At 41.3% G+C, this 19,462-nt stretch overlaps 1 protein-coding gene across 22 annotated transcripts in view; it reads left to right on the forward strand.

Annotated features, from left to right (window-relative positions):
- The first annotated feature begins 4,898 nt into the window (after nucleotides 1–4,898).
- Nucleotides 4,899–19,462, forward strand: part of Map2 (microtubule-associated protein 2) — a 258,569-nt gene continuing 244,005 nt past the window's right edge. For 12 of the 22 annotated variants that reach the window (XM_017596293.3, XM_063266713.1, XM_063266707.1 and 9 more), the window contains exon 1: nucleotides 4,937–5,151. The gene's annotated coding sequence lies outside the window, so the exon portion shown is untranslated. Of the gene's footprint in view, nucleotides 5,152–19,462 lie in introns of all 22 variants that reach the window. The other 10 variants (XM_063266714.1, XM_063266729.1, XM_063266732.1 and 7 more) reach the window with 6 other exon arrangements.

The raw sequence follows: 19,462 nt of genomic DNA on the forward strand, positions 1-19,462 counted from the left end.
AAACATGAGAGGTCCTGTGAACTCCATCTTAAAACATGTAAGTCTGGAGCAGAAAAATATGGTGTCCAAACTGAAGAGTGAGAGTCATTATGCCCCTCTTTCTGCTTTCTAATCTAGTTGGATTCTTAATGGGTCTGCAAATGTGATCTTTAAGAAAACTAAATGCAAACAAAATATTTTCAAAGGGGTTTTCTTTAAATGTGTCCCATCCAGAACTAGAAAAAGAAAAAACACTATAAGTGGCAGATAACTCAATTAAAAATTAGTCAATTAAAATTTATTCCTCAAGTAAAACATTTAAAAGTAACAAAATAGAGCCAACAAGACATGTGAAGTAAGAATGGTAAATAGATACAAAGAAATACTGAAATCGTTAGTTATCAACAAAATGTGATTTTCAAGAATTTTAATTTGTTGGAATTCCGTGCTTTTTAATTTTTATGTTCTTAAGTTCATTGAGTACAATTACAATACATAGTTTTAAGTCTTTTCCACTAATTGCAGTAACTTACTTAAGAATTAGTTTTCGTTGATTTTATTATTTTCCCCTTGAAAATGAGCCACATTTCTAGTGGGATATAAGCTGAATTATTTGACAGAGTTCCGTATTTTTCAAATGTTGATATGGAGCCTCTGAGTTTTATTGCCCACTGCATCTATTAAGATGATCATGTGACTTTTAAGTGCATTGTGTCATTATATGTTTATAGATTTAAATATGTTGTACTGTGTCCCTGTAGTAAAACCAAATTCTTTGTGATGAGTAATCATTTTTACATATGCCTACACTGGGATTTCAAGTATTATACTGAGGATTTTTTAATTTATGTTCATGAGAAATATTGGTCGGCAATTTTCTTTTGAGACAAAGCTGTGACTTTACCTGGTTTTGATATTAGAGTAATACCGACTTCATAGGAAAAGATTGGTAGTGTTTTATTTTTGTTTGTTTGGTTGGTTTTTTTTGTTTTCTGTCTTCTTTATTTTGTAATAATTAAAGAAACTGGTTGTAATTATTTTTTGAAAATAATTGGTAGAATTTTTCTGTGATTCTTGGGTTCTTTTTAGTTGGGAGTCTTGTTTTCTGTTTTTTGGATTTTTTTTTCTTTTTGGTTTTTTACTGTTTCAGTCTCCAGTACTCTTAAATGTCTAGCTCTCGTATCTTAACTTTGGTTATTTTGTTCCATCTGGAGATTTGTGCATTTCTTTTATATGTTCTAATTTAATGGAGTTTAGGTTTTCAACTATTCCCTTATAATGCTAAGGATTTCTTTGGCGTCATTGTTATGTTATTGTCATATCAATGTAATATATATTTAAGGGAGTATATATTCACTCTGTGCCCTCTTCTGTGATGTTTTCTGAGCTGTAGGTGTAAGGGTTGATTTGAGGATGTTATCAATTGGATCTGTGCACCATGATAATGAGTGTGTGTGTGTGTGTGTGTGTGTGTTAAAGCAAATATGATTTTAATACTTCTCCCAAAAGCCATAAGCTATATTACAAAACCTCAGTGTCAGACACGCACAATCTCACTTCCACCATTGGCTAGGCAGTCCAGGAGACTCCTAAGGCAGTATTGGCGATTGCCACTGCTCTTGCTTGCTAGAACTTGAGGGTAAGACTATTGCTGAAGATGCCAGGACTTGAAACTCAAGCTGGAACTGACCCAAAGCCTCCTCCCCAAGGACTGGCTTTCATGATATCAGAAGTTTACTATGTAAGCTGCCAATCAATACTCTTACTCAGCTGCAAAGGCTACAAACCACAACATAGATTGGCCTGGCAAAATGTCCCCAATGGCACAACAGTGATACTTTTATCTTGGGGGGCGGGTAACCAACAGCTGTCTAATCACACTGAAGGCCAGCTAAATAGGAGGGAATTCATGCCTGGTACTGCATTCCTAGCTAATTACCCATGGTGGGAGAAGCCACTGACTCTAGAAGGCCACCTGCTAACAGCCATTTTTTCCTAAATACTTCTTGTGTCTTGTAAAAAGAAAAAGGAAGAAGGTTCATTGCAAGAGGGTGCCTCTGTGGGCCCATGCTGGGGGATACCTTTCCCCTGAGGTACCAGTCATGCAATGGATATAGTCTAGAATAGAGTTTATTTAGGGCATGGGGAGGGGAGTTGAGGGAGTAGAGATGGAGAAAGGCAGAGAGAGAGAGAGAGAGAGAGAGAGAGAGAGAGAGAGAGAGAGACAGAGACAGAGAGAGAGAGACTGAGAGACAGAGAGAGAGAGAGACAGAGAGAGAGAAACAGAGACAGAGACACAGAGACAGAGACACAGAGAGACAGGGAAAGAAAGAGACAGACAGAGACAGAGACACAGAGAGTGAAGAGGAGTAGAGGCTGGCCATGAACACGTGAAGAAAGAGGGGGGAGGGGAATGTAGAGAGAAAGGACAGAGAGGGAAGAGTAAGAGAGAGATTGGAGAGGGGGCAAACAGTCCCTTATATACTGAGTCAGGTATTCCTGGATGTTGCCAGGTAACTGTAAGGCAGAGCCTAGAAAGAATGATAACATGTCTAACTGTACGATGAATCTTTAGTCTATCATGGAGATCCAGAACATGTCAAAATACAGAAAATTGGTGACAGTGAGGTGCCCAGACCCAATCTGTACATCGACGACACAACCTCTATACCTACAGGTCAGAAAACATCACAGAAGAGGGCACAGAAATATTGTGAGGTAGAGAAATATATGTTGCTAGATAGTGTCTTCTAGATATAACAAAGACACTGTCTTTATGAAATATTGATTGTAAGGTTTCCTAAGCAAAACCTGGGTAATTATAATACCATTTGAAATGTCAATATGGCCTGGAAAATTTCATGATGTCCCATGTGTCACATACAAATTCTCTCTCTCTCTCTCTCTCTCTCTCTCTCTCTCTCTCTCTCTCTCTCTCTCTCTCTTCCCCTACCGATAACTCCAAACTGTCACCCACTTCAAAATTGTTGTCCCATATCCTTGTCCTTTGTAACTGATTCCCCGTTTTAAATTTTTTCTGTGGAAGTCTAGCATATGGGTGCTGTTTATTTCTGGCAGAATTCTGGTTAAGATAGGTGGTGGGAGGAGCTATGCTACCATTTAAGGTTGGGGTTCCTCCAAAAGAAAGACCACTTATCTTTGGTGGATCCCATAAACCACTAATATGGAAAGCCATTCTTTTTCAAAATATAAACGGGCAGGTTTGTTTTCTGTGCCTGAAGTTCTGCTGACTTTTGAGTTCAGGGTTAATGCAAACTCAGAAGGAACAGTAATATTTTCCTATTGGAGTGAGGCTCCTTTATCAAACAGCACAACACTCCTAGGAATTGGGAAGAAGTCAGCATTTGGGCTGATCAGGGATGAGGTCTCCCAGTGTGCTTGTGTGCCCTGTCAGGATCCAACAGGATTCCTATTCCTTTTGTCCACCGCCATATTGTCTTTATCATTTCCTAGAGGCTGAAATCCTCTCCTGTTCCATCAGGACACCTTCTGAGAGCTCCGCCTCCACCAAGCTTCCTACCACTGGGTGTGCCCTGATATTTCCAATCTCCTTGCAATCTGTCACAGGGACACCAGATGAAGCTGGGTGGAGAGAGACACTGCCCAGAGCCTAGGGTGTGACTATGAAATTATGTTTTCACACCTTGCTGTGTAATGACTTCTAAGGTTTGCTGTCTCCAGTAAATGGGTTGAGTTTCCATTTGAAATTTGAGGAAATCAGATCAAAATGCCCAAGAAATAAACTCTAACGTTCTGTGGTCTATTATGAGTCTAAAGCAATTAACCACTATAACTTCATCAGAAATTTCATCTCCTCGATGATTGGGTTGACTTTTAAAATACGATAGAGATGGATAAATTTATTCTAACCTCCACCCACCCTGCCACTTTCTTGGACATTTCCTTTTCAAAGATACTTAGAAGATGCTTTTGAACATTTTAAATTATTTTTAAGTTTGTGTATGTGTTTAAGTGCCCATGGAGGCCAAAGACACAAGAGTTCCTGAAGTTACTGGCAAATTCGAGCTGCCTGTTGTGGGTACTCGGAACCCAGCCTACCTTCTCTGGAAGATCAAGCAGTTTGTGGAGACTTGTCCCTCCAGCTGAAAGAGATGGTTTTTATTTCAAAGGTATTATCTGAAGGTCAACATTTTTCCCTGAGACTATACAAGTCTTTTTGAATTTGAGAGAGGTGTTACTGACAGTTTTCACCCTCACTTGACGTTATGACCATAGCACAGATGGACTGGATGGGGAACATTTAAATTTCCTGTTTCCACAAAGCCTTGAACAATGGTTGATACATAATAGGTCTTCAGAATCATTAGTTGAATCAATATATGCTTCAGATTACTGACAGAGCTCGGTCTTCAGTTCTCCACACTCCCATCCCTCCAATGTACAGTACCAACAGGGGGTTGTTCTCTACCTCAGTTTCTTTTGGAAGGTTTCTAGATGCACCTGTTGTTGGGTTTGTAGGACAAGATCAGTGACTTTTTTTTTCCACCAAGGGGTCCAGTGAACCAGCTTCAGCTGTGATACAAAGAAGCGAGAGACAACCCTCCCAATGACTGACTGAAACCACTGTCCCTGACTTCCCAAGGTCGTCCTTAAGGAGGCCGTTGTGTCTCTGCTGCTCATTTTGCAAGCCTGGAGGGACAGTTCTGCTGAGCAGGCCACCCCTGGGAAGGAAGGAACCAGGTCCCTGCTGCCCTCGCCGCCCTTGGCCTTGACTGGGCGGGGCTCTCTGGGGCTCGGAGTCTGGCTGTCCCCAAGGGGCGGGCTGCTGGCTGCGGCAGGAGGCGGGGCCGGCGCTCCCCCTCCCCTACACTGCGGCGGTGGCAGCTCTGCGCGGACCGTGGCGGAGCCCGGCTGGGGCGCGCACGGGGCGGGAACAGCCGGGGCGGGGCAGCCGCGGAGCCCGGCTGGGGCGCGCACGGGGCGGCGCTCGAGCTGCGCGGGCTCTCGGCGGTGGAGGCGGCGGCGGCGGCAGCAGCATCCTCTCTACCTCCGCTTCCCTTCGGTCTTTCTCTTTCTTCTCCTTCTTTCCCTCGTTTCTTCGGTCGCCGGGTCTCCCCGGCTCCTCCCACGGAGGAGCTCTAGCTCTGAGAGTCTGCCGTGACCGCGGGTGCGTCCACTTTCCGTGCCCAGGTAAGACATCGTCCCGCCTAGCTCAGCCCGGTCCTTCCTCCTGCGCCTCTGCCGGCGAGGAGCCGCAGCCGGGCGAGTAGGAACCGGACGGGCTGGTCTCTGCTGGTCCGGTCCCCTGTGCCCTGGAAGGGAGTCCGCGCAGGTTGGCGCTGTCCAGGCCTGACCTCTCCAGGTGTCACTCCAGGGCAAGAGACCTGTCTAGGTACTTAAGCTCTAGATTTGAAGATGAGCCAATGACCTTGTTAGGTACCACTTTAAAGCCACTGGAAACTTTGGTTCAGGTTAGGGTATGTGTTTTGAGAGTTAATATTGCCGGAGCTATAGAAAGAAGGGTAAGAAATTATACAAAGATCCTAGGGAAAGGAATTAAAGATAGATTATTTATTTTTCTTTTATTAGTTTGTTATGTGTGTCTGTGGGCTCCCAGCCTCAGAGCTCTGTACAGTGAGGAAGGAGGCGAGGGGAGCCAAGCCAATTTCAAATTTCAAATTATTTCTCCAGAGACAGCAGGAAGAGGAGAATTGGTATACATTGGTAATTTTAGGAAAATGAAAAACTGTTCTTTGGTTGTAGAGGGCGGGGCACAAAGGTACAAGCCTGACAGGGCTTGGGTTTCTATGCAGTCCTTTCTTCCCAAATGAGAGGGGTGGGTACCCAGCTGCATCTGGTCTTCTATTCACTTCTTGATTCTAAAGCCTTTCTTTGGGAGTGGGGGTCTGAAGTAATGACTGCCTTCCCTAGCCTCGCCTTTGTTCTAGGATGGAAATTTAAAGGCAGAGCGTGCCTAGGAGCTCGAGTGGGGAGGTGTGTGTTTGGGTGTGTGAGGAGGGGGAGGGGAGAGTGAGCGCTAGAGTCAGAAAGCACCATTCTTGAAAACTGGAAATGGGTGTTTTTCCTTCTGGCATCAGCGAAAGGGTTTGGTTAGCAACAAGGTGGCTCGTGATAACTACGGACTGCCCTCTGATGTAAGCTCAGAGCGTACAGCATCCAGGACACAGACCTTCTGGAACTGGGTGTGAAGCTTTTGTCAGGATGGAGACACACACGCACAGAAGCCCTACAAACATACTACAAAATGGAGGGGACAGCTAAAAGGCACCTCTTTTAAGGTTTGTTTTCTGGGGTTTGAGGATATGTTATCAGTGAGACTTCGTGGCAAAACAACAACAAACGAAGCTATCCTTGCGTGGTGCAGAATTCCAGGTGTGATACAGGAAAAAAAAAGAATCTTAGTAAGGACCCAACTTAAATATTAAAGATAGAATTTTATTAAAATTATCTGTGGGAGGAAATGACTGCAAAATGAAGTGGGGGCTTGTAGCCTCAGCGAGGCAATGGAGAACAAAGCCTTTTATGTGAGCCACATTATGCAAAAGGTCTGAGCTGCAGGTACCACAGCCCCATGTAAAAGCAGAACACTGTCACCCTGTCATTTTACTGTGGGCTGGTGTGATATTTTTGGCAGTCAAAATAGATGGAACAAACAAAAGCCCTTTAAAATGCTTCTGATTTTATGCCCACAAGGAAGATTGCAGCCTAGGTGGCAATTGCATTCCTTCAACGGAACCCAGTGTCTTATTTTTAGGAGAAAACCTTATGGATTGTGAATCAGTTCCTGCCATCTCTCCCTTACCCTGTGCACACAGGACCTCCCTATGAGATGAGGCGAGAGTCCTGTTTTCCTTTCAATAAGAAAACGTTGCACTTGCAGCCATGTCTACGGATATATGCTGGAACATTAATTTCCTTGAGGTTTTTGTCTGATTCTCATAACTTCAGATCTTCATTCATGATTTTGATATTATCAGAACACTGATTTCTTATTTGATACATGCTGTCTATCTGTGGTTTGCTTAATTGTATTCCTTCATATCTCTCAGTTTGCTGGAACGCTTATTTGATTTCCGAAGTTTTTAGCCTCCTAGGTGGGAAATTGTTTGACATACAACAAGACATCATGGCAGTTTAGAAATTTAGCTTCCCTTAAAAAATTAATATTTTACTGGTATTAATTTGTATTTTCTTTGTTTCTCTCCTGTCTTAACTACCCCCCTCCCCCGTAAGCAAGCAAGCCCTTTCTTGCTGGCTGTTCTTGTCCTGTTTCTTGCCCCTACTTTTGTCTAGACGGCCACAGGTGGAGCTAGAGTTTGCAGGCATTTTGAATTTAGAACGTGCTCACTGTACAGTGGCATGCTTTCTCCCTTTCTCCCTCTGACTTGTTTACAGCACCTTCTCAGGGAGGAGGGAGAAAGAATGTGCTGAGAGAGCCTGACCCAGTGAAACTGGCACAACCATGACCTCATGCCAGTAGGTGATGCAGTCTCATTGAGGGAGAGGACATCCTCTCAGTGGAAACGAAACTCCAGCAGCACGCCCATCCCATCCCACACCAGAAGCCCTGGTCTTCCCACAGTGGCTTCTGCCAACACTGCTCTGCAGAGGTTAAAGGCCTAATTTTCTCTCTCATGTATTTCTTTTCAGGGGTCTTGGATTTGGCCAGAAATACACAGCCAGAAATGAGACTTGTCTTAGAATGTTCTGGGCCTGCAGGAACAGTTTCATCCCCCTTCCCCTGCATCCCCTGTTTTAAACCACTTTACACATTTTCTAAATGTCAGACTAAAAAAAGAAAAGCAATTGCTTGTTTAGTAGATTTTTAATATTTCCATATGTCACATGTATACTTGTTGAACTTTACTGACTGTTAACATTTGCACTTTGGCATTTAAAATCAAGTAGGTATTACGTTTGCTTAGATGTAGAAATGTCAGCAAATATACTATACCCCTCTGGGATTCTTTACTGCCTGGTTAGACCAAGCATAGAAAACTGACTTCTATGTTGGGGTGGGGGGCGAAGGGGTGGGAGGAGCTTAGGGTGACCCTTACTGTTAGATACTTTGCAATGATCAACTTCCTCTTAACAGATTAAAACAAAGAACCAAAGATAAAAATAATACTGTCTGATCCGTATTAGCCCTTAATGCTAGGACATAGGTAAATCACTAATTAAAGGGAGGCATTTTGGAATATTTGTTGACTCCTGTGTTGGATCAACACCAGTTGCAGATGTTAATAAGCTCTGCATCCTATGTCATTATCTGAGCTGTATTAGTTCTTATTAATTTCTGATATTCTCAGAGAATGATTTGTACCAGGTATCTCTTGCAGGCACCAGAAGCAAATATGGGACTGCTAAGGGAGATAGGTTATACAAAGGGCTAAAACCAAGGGAGAGGGTCTATGGGAAGGTCTGGGTGGGTGGTAGCTTAGAAGGGAGGAGAAATACAAAGAAATTCTCAGACGCCAAGTGTTTGTCCCTGTGAGGGTGCCGCCGAGATCCTGTGGGTGGAGGGGGAAGCAATCTGTTTTGCTTTTCTACCTCACTGCAGTGGATGTTGTGTCCCCTCTCCTCCCACAGTATCACATTGAGCCTAAGGCTGTGGGTATTTTGTTGTTAAAATTATACAGGGTACTTATTGAAAGCAGGTCTGTAGTGAATTAAAAAGTTTAAAACAGTGTGAGCACCACCAGTTGACTTTATAGGAAGCATTTTGAATCTAACCTTTGAACTTTGAACTTTGATCAGTCCTCTCAAAGAGATGAACTCTCCTATGGTAACATGTTAAGCTGAGATATATTTTATATACATATTATAGGGGAAGTATTTGGCAAATGGAACAGAAGAATGAACAAAATCTCTTTCAATCTGTTGTTAAGTTTATGTTATATACAGGGATAGATAGGTTTTAAAAATATTTGTTGTTACAACATATAAGTAACATAAGAGATAAATTTCTATCTATCTATCTATCTATCTATCTATCTATCTACCTACCTACCTACCTACCTACTATTTCTATCTATTGTTTGTCTGACTTTTGAGACTCTAATATTTTTAAGGCAATCTAACCTTTAGTTTATTTACTTTGAGACAGTGTATCTCCATGTATCCGGATGTAACATCAATGGCCTGGAATTCCCAATGGGGCTCAGACTTCCTTTGAGATATACTCTCCTTCCTCAAGGTCTTGCAATGCTGGATGACAGAAGTATTCTATGATACCTAGCTAAACTCATTTGTTATTTTTCACTTTTTTATTTTATTGAAAATATATTCTGATTATAGTTTGCCCTCCCTCTCCTCCTTCCTATATTCCCTCCACTTTGAGTCCAATCCTTTTTTTTTAACTCATTGAAAATAACTAACTTCTAAGAGGTAGCAAGTAAACATGACAAAATACAATAATATAATAAGGTGAAGCAAAATTATCATATCAGAGTTAGACACGACACTCAACTGGAGAAAAGTCCCAAGAGCAGGTTCAAGAGTCAGAGACCATTTGTTCTCAGGAGTCCCAAAAAATACTAAGCTAATAGCTATAATGTATATGCAGAGGACCTGGTGCAGACACGTGTAGTCCCTAGGATAGCTGCTTTGTTCTCTGTGTGTTCATAGGAGCTTGGTTTAGTTGATTCGGAGGACCTTGTAATTGTTGTGTCTACCATCCCCTCAGGCTCTTACAAGCTTTCTTCCTCCTGCTCACTGGGATTCTCTGATCTCTGAGGGGAGGGATTTGATGGAGACCTCACATTTAAACTGATATTCTCTGTCTCTGTCTCTGTCTCTGTCTGTCTCTGTGTCTCTGTCTCTGTCTCTCTGTCTCTCTCTTTGTGTCTCTGTCTCTCTCTGTCTCTGTGTCTCTATGTCTCTCTCTGTCTCTCTCTGTCTCTCTCTCTGTCTCTCTCTCTCTCTCTCTCTCTCTCTCTCTCTCTCTCTCTCTCTCTCTCTCTGTAATGTCTGGCCATGGAACTCTTTGTCTATTCTCATTTGCTGCAGAAGAAAGTCCCTTTGATGATGACAGGACAAGGCCTTGATCTATGAATATATATATATATATATATATATATATATATATATATATATATATATATATATATAGTGTTTGATTTTACCCTAGGTCTATAAGTGTCTTAGGACTTTACTGCTGTGAACAGACACCATGACCAAGGCAACTCTTATAAACTCTTATAAGGACAACATTTAATTGAGGCTGGCTCACAGCTTCAGTCCATTATCATCAAGGAGGGAACATGGCAGTATCCAGGCAGGCATGGTACAGGTGAGGCTGAGAATTCCATATCTGCATCTGAAGGCTGCTAGCAGAAAACTGGCTTCCAAGCAGCTGAGATGAGGGTCTTAAAGCCCATGCCCACAATGACACACCCACTCCAACAAGGCCACACCTCCAAATATTACCACTCCCTGGGCCAAGCATATATAAACCATCACACTAGGCTATCTAGTCTCTGGTTCTTGGTGACACAAGCAGTGTTAGGTGTGAGTTCCCTCTAGTCAAATGGCTCTTATGTGAAATTAGATATTAGATAGCTTGGTTATCATTTCCTTAACAGATAATATTCACTTATATGTGAACATATAATATTTATCATTTTGGGGCTGTCTTACCTCACTCAGCATGACTTTTTTCTAGTCCATCCATTTGCTTGCAAATTTCATGAGGTTGTTTTCTTTCTTTCTTTTTTTCTTCTTTTCCCCTTTTTATTGGGTATTTTATTTGTTTACATTTCAAATGTTATCCTCTTTTCCAGTTTCCTCTCCACAAACCCTCCTCCCCATCCCTCCTCCCCCTGCTTTTATGAGGGTGCTCCCCAACCCACCCATCTACTCCCACATCACCGCCCTGGCATTCTTCTACACTGGGGCATTGAGGCTGCACAGGACCAAGGGCCTCTTCTCCCATTGCTGCCAGACAATGCCATCCTCTGCTACATATGCAGCTGAAGTCATGGGTCCCTCCATCTGTACTCTTTGGTTGGTGGTTTAGTCCCTGGGAACTCTGGGGGATCTGGTTGGTTGATATTGTTATTCATCCTATGGGATTGCAAATCTCTTCAGCTCCTTTAGCCCTTTACCAACTCCTCCACCAGGGTTCCCATGCTCAGTCCAATGGTTGGCTGTGAGAATCTACATCTATATTTGTCAGACTCTGGCAGAGCCTCTCCAGAAAAAATGTCTGGGTTTGGTGTCTATGGGATGGATTCCCAGGTGGGACAGTCTCTGGATGGCCTCTTTCAGTCTCTGCTCCACACTTTCTCCCCGTATTTTCTTTATACAGGAGCAATTCTTGGTTAAAAATTTAGAGATAAGTGGATGGCCCCATCCTTCAACAGGAGGCCTTACTTAACCTCTGGATATGGTCTCTACAGGTTTTCCCTTCCCTGTATTGGGCATTTCAGCTAATACGTATCCTTTGGGTCCTGGAAGCCTCTTGCTTTCCTGGCATCTGGGACTTTCTGGTGGCTACCCCTAGTTCCCCATCCTCCATTGATACACACCTTTGTTCAATTTCCTGACCATCTGTATATCATCCCTGTCTTCGCCCTTCCCCTCCCCCTCCTTTCTTCCTTCCAAGTTCCTCCCACCCTCTACCTTTTCTGAGTATTTTGTTCCCTCTTCTAAGAAAGACTGAAGCACCCACACTTTGGTCTTACTTCTCTTGAGTTTCACATGGTCTGTGAGTTGTATCATGAGTATTCCAAGCCTTTTGCCTAATATCCATTTATCAGTTAGCTGCCATGTGGTTGCTGGGAATTGAACTCAGGACCTCTGGAAGAGCAGTTCTCTTAACCTCTGAGCCATCTCTCTGAACCCTAAATTCATTTATTTATTCAGTTTGATTCCAATATCAGCCCCCTTCCTCCCAGTACCCCTCATACATTCCACCCTCCTCTTCTCCTTTGTGAAGGGGGACCCTCCCTCTGGGTGTTAGTCCCTCACACCCATCAAACCACCTCAGGACTAGGTACATCCTTTCCCACTGAGACTAGACAAGGCCGACCATTTAGGGGAACAGGATCCACAGACAGACTCAGGAACAGCCTCTGGTCCAGTTGTTGGAGGATCTGCATGAAGACAAAGCTGTTCATATGCTACCTGTGCTACATACATGCACGGACCTACTTAAGACTCCATTCCCATTTTGGTCCTATCTTTGAACATACATTTTGTATCTCCTATTGTCTTTTCCTTGTATGTAATTCTTCCTCCTGAAGCACCCTACCTCAGTAAGACATTCCAATCAGAAAGGCAAGTTGCTGCTTTGTGTGTCCCCATTGATTGTTACTCACACAAGTGCAATGCAAGCAGGGTCACAGGGTGAGGTTAGGGACCGGTCTCAGCTGCTCTCTACCTGTTGTGGGGGAGGAACAGTCTTGCTCACTGAACCATGAGCTCACTGGTTGGCTCCACTGGATGGCTAGTGAGCTCGGGGGACCTACCTCTTTCCACTCCTCACCCCAAGCGTCTCTACACTTGGAATCTTTTGTGCCTTGGAGATCCAAACTCTGGTCCTCATATTTAGACAACAAATACATTACACACTGAACATCCTTTTAGCCCTTAGGCACAGTATTTAATTGATAGTTATTCATGGCAATTATTTTCTCTTCACCTTTGTTTCTTTCTCTCCCTCCCTCTTTTTCTTTCTTTCTTTCTTTTCTTCTTTCTTTTTTCCTTCCTTCCTTTCTTTCCTTCTCTCTCTCTCTCTCTCTCTCTCTCTCTCTCTCCCTCTCTCTCTCTCCCTCTCTCGCTTTCTTCCTTTCTTTCTTTCTTTCTTTCTTTCTTTCTTTCTTTCTTTCTTTCTTTCTTTCTTTCTTTCTTTCTGAGACAGAGTTTCTTGGTATAGCTCTGGATGTTCTGGAACTCACTTTGTAGACCAGGCTGGCCTGGAGCTGACAGAGATCCACCTGCTGAGCCTCCCAGGTGCTGAGATTAAAGGCAGGTGCCTCTACACTTTACAGAAATGCGATAGCATTTCTTTAAATTATTTAAAAAATATTTTTAGACCACAGTAGTACATTTGCGTGAATCATCTCTTCAAAGTGAATAGTTTGGTTGACCAAATGATTTTTAAAAATTGTTCAATTCACCTGACACAAAATATAATGTTTTGCTTGTGCTTGTTGTTGCTTTTGTTTTTAAGTTAACTTGAACAGTGGCTATCGGCAGTCTATTATTGTCATTCAATGGGGTAGATGAATCCACTGATGTACACCAAATGTGGTGGATCAATCAATACATGCTAAACTAAGTTTAATATTAAGTTAAACTTTTCTAATTTCATATACATATAAAACGTTATTTGTAGCTAATCTAGAATGTACCTGAAAATTACCACGAAGTACAAAACTTGAATATCCACAACTACATTTCAACCCATAACGATTTGGGTTTTTTAAGTTTAGAAAAGGCTTGTGAGTTAGCACACAGATGGGTTGTAGAGACAGAATCCATTGTGTCAGCCTGAAGCCTTTGCATTTTGTTCTTATAACTGAAGATGGTTAGGGCACTGTATTGTCACCACAACTGTAACCATTTATTTTCCTACTGTAAATGGGTCCATCGTAAATATACTGTAAATGCTGTAACACAGATATGCTATAATGAATTGGTGGAGAGAGGGTCTAACTTTGGATCGGAAAGAATGCCACAACATCATTTTGAGGAGCAAAATGGCAATTCAGTAATGTCCAGCTTTAAGTTTTATCTTATCAGCTTTGAAGTTTTCCTACCGAATTTGTCTATCTTACCTCTAAAAATAGTAATTTAGTTGTTTTATTTGTATTTTCTTTAGCAGGATGAAAGTATTAATGCTTTGAAGCCTGCTTTTGTTTGTGGATGAGCAACATTCCATCCTGCAACTCCATGTGTGAAATAGGAGAGAGCAGCCATAGGGCTCAGTTAGGAAATCCCCGTGTTTTGAAATGCCATGGGGCACAGCAAGGATCACATCTGATCCCTGTATTCACTACACGTCCTTCTCATTGTCTAAACAAGAATCTCAATCCTCATCATATAGTTCCTTTAATATAGTACCTGGAACAATTTATTAGCCCGTTAACTCTGCCTATTTTGTGTTTCACAGAGAACTAAAATGGGAGTGGTGGTATGCGAATGTGGGTTATCTTCAAAGACAGACACACACATGCACATACACACATACACACGTGTCCGTGTACAGGCACACATGTATGTGTACACATATAGTTTCTTATATTTGAGATCAACTGTTATCTAGCCAATTGGATTCTTATTTAATTTAAAAACATACTGCATAGTTCCACATGAGAAATTTAGTATTCAGTGCAATTTATATGAAATGTAATAAACATTTTTTCAATGGAAAGCAAATCATAGCATGTGAGTCTAAAAGTACATTGTTCTCCACATCTATAGCCCTATTTCTGTAATTTAATCAGTGGCAGATTAAGCAAATACATTTTAAAAGATTTATTTATTTATTTTATGTATCTGAGTACACTCTAGCTGTCTTCAGACACACCAGACGAGGACATTGGGTCCTATTAGATAGTTGTGAGCCACCATGTGGTTGCTGGGAATTGAACTCAGGACTTCTGGAAGAGCAGTCAGTGCTCTTAACCACAGAACCATCTCCCTAGCCCCCAATTAAAAATATTAAAAATACAATTCCTGAACATAATACAGGTTTTTCCCTGTCATTCCCTGGAAAATACAATGTAACAACTATCTACATAGCATTTGCATGCTCTCCAGTGTTGGAAATAATCTAGAAATGATTTAGAGTGTACGAAATGTGTCATATGCAAATGGGATGTGTTATTTTTGTAAGGGCGTAAGTGTTTGATGAACTTTACAACAGTGGAATCTGGACTACATTGCTCTAAGCAGAATGCTGTAAGATACAGTTGTCTTCTTATCTGGCAGGGACTGGTTCGGGACTGGTTCCAGGGATGAAGCTAAAGTTGTATTCAGAGGCAAAGGGTTTTCTCTGTTTAAGAAGATTGTCTCAATTAAAACAATTTGCTTCTTGTACTTACCTCTTGAAAGGTTCAGGTGGCACACTTCTCCCTGGACAGTGCGTTTGACCTTCCTTTAAATATCAGGAGTGAGGACGGATGGAAGGGACTTCAGGAATTTTGCTGCACAGAAAGCATAAGTAGTAAAACTACTAGAAGGTGATCCAGTCTCTAGTGGAAACAATGCAGCCATGACTGTTCGAATGAGCTGGAGACATTGCAACTCAGGCTGAAGTTAGCCTCATTCATGAAGTGTTTGCAGAGTGGCCCAGTACAGGATGGAGTGGTCTTGGGTGGAACTTGGAAGGTTGTTGTTGTTCATGTCCACTTTTCCTTTTGAGTGGGAATACATCAAATGAGTGTGGTTGGTACCAAATCGGAAGCTTCAAAAGCTTTGAATAGTCCTCCACGTTCTGATTTCAGAGACTCTTTGTGGATTTTATAGGGAATATCATGGCGATTTATGAGAGCCTAAAGTCCTTTTTTTTTTTTTTTAAAGTGCGCCACTAAAAATGAGTTACCTGATTTGAAATACAATCTTCACCTTATCTTCCTGATATATTTGCATTTTAAATGCAAATTTAAACATGCCCTACTTTTTAACCTTGAGAACTCATTGGCTTTAAAGGATTGTATACTTATATGCCTGGAAATATTATGTCCTAAATATTTGAAATTGTTCCAGTTAGTCTAGGGATGTAGTTCAGTTGGTAAAGTGCTTGCCTACCATGCAGGAAGCCCCAACTTAGAGTTCCAGCATGGAATCCGCAGCATGGGCTGGTGTAGATCTGATATCCTAGCAGATGGAAACAGGAGGATCAGAAACTTTTACAACAGAGTTGAGGCCAGGGTTACATGAGACCCTGTTAAAAAAAAAACTACTTAAGTTGACAAACAAAAAAATTATATATTCCAAAAGCTATACTTTGGTGCCTGAGTTCTACCACTAAAGGGGCAACAGCTGTCAAGGTTTTACTAACTGTATATGAATTTAAAGGTATTTGACAGAGAAGGACGTGTCTGTCAGCCAGCTGAGGCAGGCAGCCAATGAGTGACTTTCCTAAGGAAGTTAATTTGGAACTAGGTATGAGACTCTGTAATTTGTGCCCAGACTCACTGTTTTTAAGGGGTGCCATGGAAGACGCATGCCACTCTGGCTTGGTGTCCCTAGGCCTACTTACATTTCTGTTTTTCAATCTAAGGGTGGAGTAAGGTGGCAGTTGTACCTGCCCAGTCTTGTGACTCAGTTGACTTTGAAATCGATATAAAAGTGGGAGGGACTCGGAATTTTAGGGCCAGTCCAACTAGCTGTGTACCAGCTTCTCCCCTGAAAGCCTAGAAACTAAATCTTATCCAGGAAACAGTTAGAGGCTCCTGCTCCAGGACCATTCCTGTGGGTTGGATCTCAGAGGAGAGAAGCTTAGACTCTGGGGAGGAATGCCCAGACTCAGGGGACTTGGATAGCCAAGGAGTTTAAATCACCTTGCACTATCTATCTTCACTGCTGCCTTCAGATTCACTGGAGTTGTGTTTAAACTTGGTCCTATGTACAAAGGGAGTCCAACCAAAATAGCCAAGTTGAACTTTTTTTTTCCGATATGCAGCACCAAAAAATTTCTTTTCTCAAAAATAGGTTCTGTGCTTCCCTGGCCTTGGCATTTTTAGTTAAAGGAAGTGAAGGAGAAAGCCTGTAGGCCGCTGTGTGTGTCTAATTCCCACTTAACGTCCCACTCCTGTGTGCCTTCCTGTTTCTCTGCCTACAGTGCCCCATCCTTCTTGTGTTTTTGCTTCTTCTGAGGAAGTAGCAAATTAAATGAGAATTAGGTGTTGCCATGGTTACTGTGTTCAGTAGCACTACACCTGCACCCACGCTGCTTAGGCATTGTGGAGTCTTCAGTTGACAAATATTTGAAAGGCATGAAGTGCTTCTTGGAGGAAAGAAATTAAGCAGAAAGCACGTTTAAATATTTAAAGAGAAACATATTCTCTGCTGCCGATCGAAATGCTAGCCCTCTCTGGGGAGTGAAGGGATTTGAATGTCTATTAGAGAGTGCCAGGCAGAGTGTCCTGATCCTCTTGAGGAACATATTTGACCATCAGAGTGGGACAGGATAGTATTCCTTACAGGACTTTGTCTACATGAGGATGGCAAATTCTGTGCATGGTTTTCTCAGAAGTGTCTTCATTGAAAGTCATTTATAGGAGAACCATCTTAACCACATACTATTATTCTCTGCCATTCCCCTCAGATTCAATTTGATAGTCTGAAATTAAAACTTATCTTTAAGCAGTTAAGATTGCTAACATTTCAGTAAACGAGATACGTATACGAAGAGAAGGACTCATTCACTGTACCTTGGCCACTTGACTGTAAAGCTGGTGTGGCCCTGGTGTTTCATACAGCACATGCAATTATTCATCAGTGTGTCCATTTAATAAACGAGGGTTTCAGATCCTAAAGGTACAGCAGGTACTTTCCTGAGTGGGAAGAATTGCAGGAGAAGCCATTCAAATTCCTGCCCTCAAAGAGCCAATGTTTTATCAAGAGGACACAAAGCAAATAAAACAAACATGGATGCACAATTCAGAGACAAATATATGCTACAATGGATATATAGATAGATAGATAGATAGATAGATAGATAGATGATAGATAGATGATAGATAGATAGATAGATAGATAGATGAAGATATAGATGTACAGATATATAATATAGATGCTCCTTGGATAGATAGAAATATATGTAGATACAGATGCTACAATATATATATATATATATATATACACACGTATATATATACACACACATATTACAATGGATATATATACATATATGTATACACACACACATATATATCATAAGAGCTTGGTTTCAGTGGATTGCACTGCCTTTGTTGGCAAGAGTAACAAACAGCAAGTTACAGAAGTGGGTGAGCGTTCAAGCAGAGGGATCATCAACACAGGCACAAGCCTGGTATAGCTCAGAACCATAAAGAAGAAAAATGATATTGGAGTCCGATGAACCTGGATTTCTAATGAAACAGGGAAATAAAGCAGAAGGCAGAGGCCAAACCTCTTGAGCAGCCGGGACCACAGTCTGACTTGTATTTAACTTTCAGCGGTTAAAATTTTAAGGTTGTAAAAGCAGATTATAATTTTTTTTCTTTTTTTTTTTTCGGAGCTGGGGACCAAACCCAGGGCCTTGTGCTTACTAGGGAAGTGCTCTACCACTGAGCTAAATCCCCAACCCAAGCCCCAGATTATTTTTGAGAATCTTTCAGAGCATTAATTATATCTTCTGAGTCCCTGTAGCAAGATCTGTATCTTATTCACTAATACGTTAAATCACAAGAGAGGAGTACTTTTGAAACTCAGAAACCAATGGTGGAGATTGGAGTAGTAACTTATTTAACATAATATTTTAAATGAATACAATGTAAATTGCATCCTTTTTTCTGTTAGAGAATTATATGTAGACTTAACTTAGAGTCTCTTTTTATACCCACTCTAAGTTCTTCAAAGGCCTTTACATGGAGCGGTTCAAATCCATATTTGAGAGAAATAGACAAAAACCAATTCTGTTCTCAATGTAAAGTTCATTGTTGAGTGTCCTTCCACAGCACCTTTGCTTGTAAACAATCATGCGCCAAGGAACAAGTTTCAGGGCAAGGACGTGTGCAACTAACTGGGAAATACACTTTGCTTAGAGGTGGTGCTAAAAACGTCCTGAGAATTCAGGTGAGCTCTTTTCATCCATGATGGCCTTGGATCATCTGTGCAACTAATAACCAGTATACTTACTACACACACACACACACACACACACACACACACACACACACACACACACACACACACTCATGCACTCTACACTAAAGTATTTGGCTCACTTTTTGGTTATTGTTTTCTTGATGCAATGCTCTTTTGAATGTAACATTAAACACATGCACTCTCTCAGTGCCTCCTTATTAGAAGATAAACTATTTAATCAACTTTCATTTGTATAATCATATCTACCAAACATTTTCAAAGCACAGATTAAACATTGAACGATGGCTATTTGAAACGAACATGACATTGCCTAAGGACATGAGATCTCTATGCCCTTAATGTTGTAGCAAAATGTACCAAGTAAGTCAGATATTAGAAGGAAAAGAAATGTTTAAAAGTATGATTAGTCATAAAGAAAAGATGATGTTGCTGTATTTTATCAAAGCAAATCCAATTTCAGTTAAATCAGTAATTTTTACTTTTGAAACTGAACTATAAAACTACTTTTAATTTTCCTTTGATCTTATATCCATAAAGCTTACTTTATGAAATACTTTACTTCAGTGTGAAGCCGTTATTTATATTCATCAATGTCTCATAGCTGCGGTTGTTCAAATGCTGGTATGCTAATAACAAATGGACAAATAATTCAATGGCATATTAAACTTCGAATAACATT

This window comes from Rattus norvegicus, chromosome 9 (assembly GCF_036323735.1).
Source record: "Rattus norvegicus strain BN/NHsdMcwi chromosome 9, GRCr8, whole genome shotgun sequence".
NCBI lineage: Eukaryota > Metazoa > Chordata > Mammalia > Rodentia > Muridae > Rattus > Rattus norvegicus.